The sequence below is a fragment of the Ostrinia nubilalis genome, chromosome 2, assembly GCF_963855985.1.
Source record: "Ostrinia nubilalis chromosome 2, ilOstNubi1.1, whole genome shotgun sequence".
Classification (NCBI taxonomy): Eukaryota; Metazoa; Arthropoda; class Insecta; order Lepidoptera; family Crambidae; genus Ostrinia; species Ostrinia nubilalis.
Genome location: NC_087089.1, coordinates 15,208,435 through 15,216,056, shown reverse-complemented (window position 1 = coordinate 15,216,056; position 7,622 = coordinate 15,208,435).

Below are 7,622 nucleotides of genomic sequence, written 5' to 3'. Positions count from 1 at the left end.
TAATCATTGAGCATAGATGTAAGGCACACTGTATCTAGATTTACTTCCAAGGATTTAATAGTATAGGTATTTACCGTCGCGTACGGAGAATTTATGTTAGATGGAACGAAACTGACTTTACATCCAAAAAATAAAGTCAAGTAAGTAAGTAGGATTCATTGAGAGACCGAATATGTCAATCAACACGTGCGGTTAGAAGTATTTGGGAGAAACGGGTGAATTCTCCCGCTATTGCCTGTCTTGACTTACTTGACTTATGATCCTATGTCCCCTAGATGGGGCAGAGGGCGTCCACAACAGTCCTCCATCGCGTTCGGTCTTGAGCTATGTGTTTGATCTCGCTCCAAGTCTTGCCGATCTTCTTCGCCTCGTCTGCCACAGTGCGCCGCCAAGTTTGCTTGGGGCGAATTAATATTTGCCTGTCTGGCAACATTAATTTTAACAAGATGCCTGAAAATGATACCACTGTTGGAAAATATATCCCCCAATAAATATGACCCGCAATCATTGCGTCTAAAATCCGCTTATTCGCTGCACATAACTCAAAGTTTATTACTCGGTTAGTAGTTCCGCGCCACGGTCGCATTTCGGGTTTTACTTACGCTGAATGGATTTTAGAAATACGCTACGAATAATTTCACGCATAAAACAACATACAGTATGACGTCATTGTTCTTTACGGCTTTTTAATCCTCACAGTTCCGTGAACGTTTGTTTTGTTGCCACAAAACTTTTTATTTCCTCACGGGTTGTATTTAAATGCGGTGTCTCTTTACTTTGCATTGTTTATTACCTACGATTTCGTTGTAAAGTAAAACCTAGAGTTAAAACAAATGACGAGGAAATGACTGGTGGATTTTTTTTGTGTTAGGTGGCAGACGAGCAGTGTACAGCCACAACATCAGTGGAGTCACAAGTGCGCTGCCAACCTTTCAGCTTCCATTCCCTCCGATTGGGTCTCCGGTACCCTCACTCACTCGGCGAAACACAGCGCTAGCGCTGGTTTACTCCAGATTTCTGTGATTTATGGGGATTTATTATGCATTCCCGCGGTAGGGGAAGACCGCCTAAACGGTGGATAGACGACATCCAGCAGCAGGCTGGAGTGAACTGGAAGCGTGTGGCCAGGGACAGAAGTCGGTGGAGGGTTGAAGAGGAGGCCTATGTTCGAAGGCGAACCCCCTAAAGGCTGTTATAGATAGATATATTATGCATTTAATATTCCGAACAAACATTAGGACCACAAATTAATAGCGTGGGCATGCAGGCCTCTTACTAGGTGTTCGCGGGAAGAATCTGGATGCGGGCAGCGCAGGACCGGTTGTTGTGGAAATCCTTGTGTGACCTTTGTCCAGCAGTGGACGTCATTTGGCTGAAAACTGGAACTAACACCCTCTTTTATCTTTTAGATTTTGCAATAAAAATCTTAATGTGAATCTGAAGTGCTATTAGAACAAATACCTACCTATTCCACAGTTACATTTACGATTTACAGACAACAATAAATTGAAAGCACACTGCTTGCTCACATTACTAGTAAGTGAGGATGCATCGTCAGGCGCCGAACGTACACGACCAGAGTATCAATTTACGTTGTTTATTTACGTCTAGCGATTGTTAGCTGAGACATGATTGTAGAGATCGTTCAGCATCCTCATAAGAGAGGAATAAGCAGTAGGCATTCATATAAGATCTTTGCTCTTATCGGTGAAGCAATTTGTACTCAACTCAGCATAATACTACAACTCTGTACGCTCTGATATTTACTTTTTCTTTAAATTGATGTACGACGTAGGTACGTCCTGATATTTACTTTTTCTGCCACTCGGCATGGGGCACACTGAAAACTAGCGTTGTGGTCTTCCCCACCATGGGCAACGAATGAGTGGTGTCCCATTGCGATGGGCATCGCTGTTGCGAAAGGGTAGCACTGCTCAGTTCACTTTTTATTTCCTTGTTTTATGTGGTATTTCTGTATTTTTTCCGTATACCTTCTTTGTCCTTAACTAAATGATGTTAATCGTAATAAATCTTTTTTCTTCCTAAATTATTTTTTTATCTATAATCATTGAGTTATAATGTACTTAATATTACTTCAATGTCTATAATATGGAAGTTCTTGGCCTGCATGTCACCTGATGGAAAGTGAAAGAAAGCTAATATCCTCATCCCAGAGATGCCATCGTATAGGAATTTGAAGGAAACCTTCTGTAACCGCCTGCATTGTTCTTTAGTGGTTTAACATTTGAAGGCCAATGACCCGGCAAGATTTCTTATGTATCTCTAATACCACTGTCTGATGGCATCATTTGTACTCACTACCTATTTATCTTGTGTTATGTTTGCCTGCCAACATTTATTTTATTTTTCCTATTTGGAAAACCAGAAACTGTTACAATAAGACATGATATATGATCAGAGTTTATCTAGAATAATATACAGGAACCTAGTTATGAAATTAACAACGTTCTAGATCTAGTCTTTAAGAACCTAGCAATTTTATGATTTTTCTTTGCGTGGCTTAAAACATAGTAGCATAATGGCCTCATGTATAATGTCGACACCACAGCCAGTTTCCTATAAAACTGGCCCCATTGGGCAAGCATGCTATCGAGCTCGCACTTCACGGTTAAACAACACGGTGCTTGGAACGTCAATATAATAAAAGCGATCTATAAGTGCTCACACGATCACTATGTCCATAGACCAAACATCTAAATCGGATCATCCGTTATTGATTCCTCATACAAACTTCGAACCCCCTTAACTGATTTCTGAGATAAAACTTAAATTATCTTACGACCTTTCCCGGGACTCAAACTATCTCTATACCAAATTTCTAAATCGGTTCAGCGGTTTAAGCGTGAAGAGGTAACAAACAGACACATTTCTGCATATAAAAGTATAAATTAGCATGCAAGTATATGCATTGGCCCCATTGCAACAAAAGGCAAGGCAAGCGGCTCGATAGCGCGGCCCGCTCTCGAACACGTCGCACTTCACGGGTAAACAACACGATGCTCGCCACGTCGGTAAAAGGAATTGATGTAGCTCTGACGACTACTATATCAATAGCAAATGTCATCTAAATCGGTTCAGCTGTTATTGATTTCCCATACAAACTTCCAACCCACCCCCTTTCACCCCCTTAAATGCTGATTTTTGGGATAAAAATTACCTTATATCCTCAAACTATCTCTATATCTTCATCATTTCATCATTTCAGCCATAGGACGTCCACTGCTGAACATAGGCCTCCCCCAATGCTTTCCATGTTGATCGATTGGTAGCGGCCTGCGTTCAGCGCTTCCCTGCTACCTTTACGATGTCGTCGGTCCACCTTGTAGGTGGACGTCCCACGCTGCGTTTTCCGGTACGCGGCCTCCATTCCAGAACCTTTCTGCCCCATCGGCCGTCAGTTCTGCGTACTATGTGCCCTGCCCATTGCCACTTCAGCTTGCTAATCCGTCGGGCTATGTCAGCGACTTTGGTTCGTTTACGGATCTCCTCATTTCTGATTCGATCTCGCAAAGAAACACCAAGCATAGCCCTCTCCATAGCACGCTGTGCAACTTTGAGCTTCTGTATAAGGCCTATAGTGAGAGGCCACGTTTCCGAGCCATAAGTTATCACTGGTAACACACATTGGTTATACACTCTAGTCTTCAGGCATTGAGGTAATTTGGACGAAAAGATGTTGCGTAGTTTCCCGAACGCTGCCCAGCCGAGTTGGATTCGACGACTGACCTCCTTCTCGAAATTGGACCTACCTAGCTGAATCGTTTGTCCGAGGTAGACATACTTGTCGACAATCTCGAGAATTGAGCTCCCAACTGAAACTGGGTAGGGCGTAACATGGACATTCGACATAAGCTTCGTTTTGTCCATGTTCATCCTCAGGCCTACCTGTTGGGAAACTCGATTAAGGTCTTCGAGCATTGTGCCAAGATCTTCTAACGATTCTGCCATGACCACAATATCGTCGGCAAACCGAAGGTGAGTGATGTACTCGCCATTAATGTTTATGCCGAATCCTTTCCATTCCAGGAGTTTGAAAGCGTCTTCCAATGCAGCGGTGAACAGTTTCGGAGATATAACATCTCCCTGCCTAACGCCTCGCTGCAGTGGAATCGCCCTCGTGCTCTGCTCCTGTACTCGGACCGACATGGTGGCGTTTTTGTACAAGCACTTCAGCACCTCGATATACCGATAGTCAATACGGCACCGCTGGAGAGATTGTAACACTGCCCAAGTCTCAATCGAATCGAAGGCCTTCTCATAGTCCACGAACGCCAAGCATAGTGGCAAGTTATACTCCTCAGTCTTCTGTATAACCTGCCGCAGCGTATGGATGTGGTCTATGGTACTATAACCTTTTCGGAATCCGGCTTGTTCGGGAGGCTGGAAGTCATCGAACCTACGCGCGAGACGGTTCGTGATGACTCTCGAAAACAGTTTGTAGACATGACTCAGAAGCGAGATGGGTCTGTAATTCTTCAGCAAGGTCTTATCACCTTTCTTGAAGAAGAGCACCACCACGCTTCTGTTCCATGCCTCTGGCGTAGTTCCCTGGAGTAGGACGGAGTTAAAGAGTCTCTGAAGGGCTTTCAGTATCGGTGTTCCACCCGCATTCAGAAGCTCCGATGTTATTCCGTCATCACCCGGTGCCTTGTTGTTCTTTAGCTGTTTGAGAGCCATCCTAATCTCGTATAGGCTGATGTCCGGGATATCTTCGGTATAGTGTCGAGTTAGCTTAGCTCTTGGATCTGAAGTTGAGCTATCAACGGGTTTGGTGACCGAGGTATATAGCTGTCCATAAAAGCTCTCGATCTCACCTAGAACCTCGGCTTTTGTTGACGTTACACTACCGTCCGCCGTCGTTAGCTTCGTCAGCTGGCTTTGCCCAATAGAGTTGTCTCTTGCGAACACTTTGGAGCCTTGGTTCCGCTCTATCGCCTCTTTAATACTGTTAGTATTAAAGTTGTGAATATCATGTCGCAAGGACTTCCTTATCTGTCTATTGAGCTGCCTATATGCCGTAGCGTCAACGGAGGACTGCAGCGTCATTGCACGTCGTTCTGCCATGAGGTTGATGGTGTGGTCGGTGAGCTTTTGCGGCTTGTCTTTACGACGAGGTCTAAAGAATTTAAGCCCAGCCGCCTGGACAGTTTCTACGAACCCGTTATTGATCTCATCCACTGACTCGCAGTTTTCCAGGCATGCAAAGCGATTTGTCAACTCGAGCTGAAAGCTCTCGGGGCAGTGGATATGGGAATTGTAGGGTCGGAGCGTAGACTTCATCAGACGGGACCTTTCTAGCTTGACGTTAATATTTAGTATGCCTCTGACCATTCGGTGATCACTACCGGTTTTCACCCTGTTGATCACGGAGACATCACTAAATATTCGTCGCTTTGTGGTCATGATGAAGTCAATCTCATTTTTCGTAGAACCATCGGGACTCATCCATGTCCACTTCCTATGAGGCGGCTTCTGGAAGAAGGAGTTCATCGCAAAGAGGTCTTCCTTCTCCAGAAATTCGGCCAGCCTCTGCCCCCTGGGGTTCCGTTGCCCACATCCAAATTGCCCCACTCTCAGCTCATCATCACTTCGCATGCCCAGCTTCGCGTTGAAGTCCCCCATAACAACATTGAAGTAAGTTTTAGTAGTATGTATGGCTCTACTTATGTCCTCATACATAGCCTCTACTTCCTCATCTGGGTGTGTAGAGGTCGGTGCGTATACCTGAATTACCTTCAGCAAGTATCTTTTGGATACTCTGAGTATCAGGTAAGCAACCCTGCTCGACACACTTCCGATGGTGATGATGTTGTTAATGAGGGACTTGTGGACGAGAAACCCGACACCACCTTGGGACAGTTGTTCGCCCTCCCGGTAGTAGAGTAGGTTGCCGGATTTTAGAGTGATCGTGTCCTCGCCCTCTCGTCGGACTTCCGATAGTCCCATTATACTCCATCGCAACCTACTCAGTTCGTCTTCCAACTCTGTGATCCTTTCGTCAGTCCTCAATGTGCGTATATTATGCGTTACCAGGGCCAGTCGTCGTTGGTGTGGGTAGCCAGTCCGCCTCCGGAGATTCTTAGCACCCCCCGCCCCGCTGCTATCCTGACCGCTACCGTAGCCAGGAACTGCGGGGCTACCGGAGACTGAGGGCCTGGTCGCTGTTGTGTTCATCATTGGGGGGATCATTGCCGATACTCGCCACGCTTGGCAGGCGGGTTGGCGAGCGCAGTTTTTTATAAATTTCGCACGCAGACGCTGCTGCCCATCTCGTGCTACAGGATTTATCTATATCTTATCTACCAAATTTTATCTAAATCAGTTCAGTGGTTTAAGCGTGAAGAGGTAACAGACAGACACATTTTCGCATATACAAGTATATTAGCATGTAAGTATGCATTGGCCCCATTGCAACAAAGGCAAGGCAAGCGGCTCGATAGCGCGGCCCGCTCTCGAACACGTCGCACTTCACGGATAAACAACACGATGCTTGCCACGTCGGTAAAAGGGATTGATGTAGCTCTGACGACTACTATATCAATAGCAAATGTCATCTAAATCGGTTCAGCCGTTATTGATTACTCATACAAACTTCCAACCCACCCCCTTTCACCCCCTTAAATGCTGATTTCTGCCTTAATAAATAAAATTTACCTTATATCCTTTTCCGGGACTCAAACTATCTCTATACCTTATCTACCAAATTTTATCTAAATCAGTTCAGTGGTTTAAGCGTGAAGAGGTAACAAACAGACACATTTCTGCATATAAAAGTATAAATTAGCATGCGACTATGCATTGGCCCCATTGCAACAAAGGCAAGGCAAGCGGCTCGATAGCGCGGCCCGCTCTCGAACACGTCGCACTTCACGAGTAAACAACACGATGCTTGCCACGTCGGTAAAAGGGATCGATGTAGCTCTGACGACAACTATATCCATAGCAAATGTCATCTAAATCGGTTCAGCCGTTATTGATTACTCATGCAAACTTGCACCCCGCTTTTTACCACCTTAAAGGCTGATTTCTGGGATAATTTCCACATATACAAGCATGCAAGTATGCATTGGCCCCATTGCAACAAAGGCAAGGCAAGCGGCTCGATAGCGCGGCCCGCTCTCGAACACGTCGCACTTCACGGGTAAACAACACGATGCTTGCCACGTCGGTAAAAGGGATCGATGTAGCTCTGACGACTACTATATCCATAGCAAATGTCATCTAAATCGGTTCAGCCGTTATTGATTACTCATGCAAACTTCCAACCCACCCCCTTTCACCCCCTTAAATGCTGATTTTTGGGATAAAAATTACCTTATATCCTTTTCCGGGACTCAAACTATCTCTATACCTTATCTACCAAATTTTATCTAAATCAGTTCAGTGGTTTAAGCGTGAAGAGGTAACAAACAGACACATTTCTGCATATAAAAGTATAAATTAGCATGCGACTATGCATTGGCCCCATTGCAACAAAGGCAAGCGGCTCGATAGCGCGGCCCGCTCTCGACACGTCGCACTTCACGGGTAAACAACACGATGCTTGCCACGTCGGTAAAAGGAATTGATGTAGCTCTGACGACTACTATATCCATAGCAAA